Source organism: Orycteropus afer, unplaced genomic scaffold, assembly GCF_000298275.1.
Source record: "Orycteropus afer afer isolate SDZICR_OR568_19922 unplaced genomic scaffold, OryAfe1.0 scaffold00474, whole genome shotgun sequence".
Taxonomy (NCBI): Eukaryota; Metazoa; Chordata; class Mammalia; order Tubulidentata; family Orycteropodidae; genus Orycteropus; species Orycteropus afer.
Window position 1 is genome coordinate 1,177,491 of NW_006922061.1, and position 983 is coordinate 1,178,473.

Below are 983 nucleotides of genomic sequence, written 5' to 3' on the forward strand. Positions count from 1 at the left end.
AAAAAAAAAAAAAAAAAAGCCTACTGTCATTGAGTCAATTCCAACTCATAGCGAGCCCTCCTTGTGTTCCGAGGTGGTATGTCTATGGAAGTAAATTGCCCAATATTCCTTCCAAGGAGTGTCTGGTGGGTGTGAACCTTTCAGCCTTCTGGTTAGCAGTCAAATGCCTTAGGCCCTACCCTATAGGGCAGTTCTATTCTGTCATATAGAGTCACTCAGTAGGAATCAACTTGACAGCACACAGCCATATTTTTCAGGAATGCAGGGTTTAAGTAAAATTCAACATTATCGCCTAGTACAATTAATATGCTTTTAAAAAGTTTTAACCAAATTGTTTTAAAGAAGTTTCATATCACTAGTATAAAAATACAGTTAGCATCATTTGCCATAAAAGAAAGGGAGCACTATTGAAGAAGCATTAAATGCATCCAAGGGAGCTCTGGTGGCATAGTCCCTAAGACATTTGACTCCTAACCAGAAGGCTGGTAGTTCAAACCCACCAGCCACTCCTAGGAAGGTTCAGCATCCGTAGTGATATTGCCTTGGAAACCTAAGGAGGGGTTGCCATGAGTCTGATCCAACTTGATGGCAGTGAGTTTTTGAGTACCAAAGAGAGGCAATCTTTGTGATATAATCAGAGAACTTGAAAACAAAGAAATAAAGGATAACTTTTCAGTACATAGTTCAATGTTCTTAATGTTATATACATTTCCCACCTACAATCATCTCATTTACTCACAAGAATATTCATTCCTTGCTTTGGGAAACCCAAAATGGTACAGTGGTCATGGTGAAAATTTTTCATATCAAGTTTTTAAAATAAACTTTATTTATAGAGTAGTTTTAGATCTACAGGGAAAAAAAAAAACCTGTTAAAATGGTACAGACAACTCCCAAATACCCTGAACTTAATATCTTACATTAGTGTTGTGCAATTATTACAATTAAGAAATCAATATTGACACATTAACTAAAAGTCCATA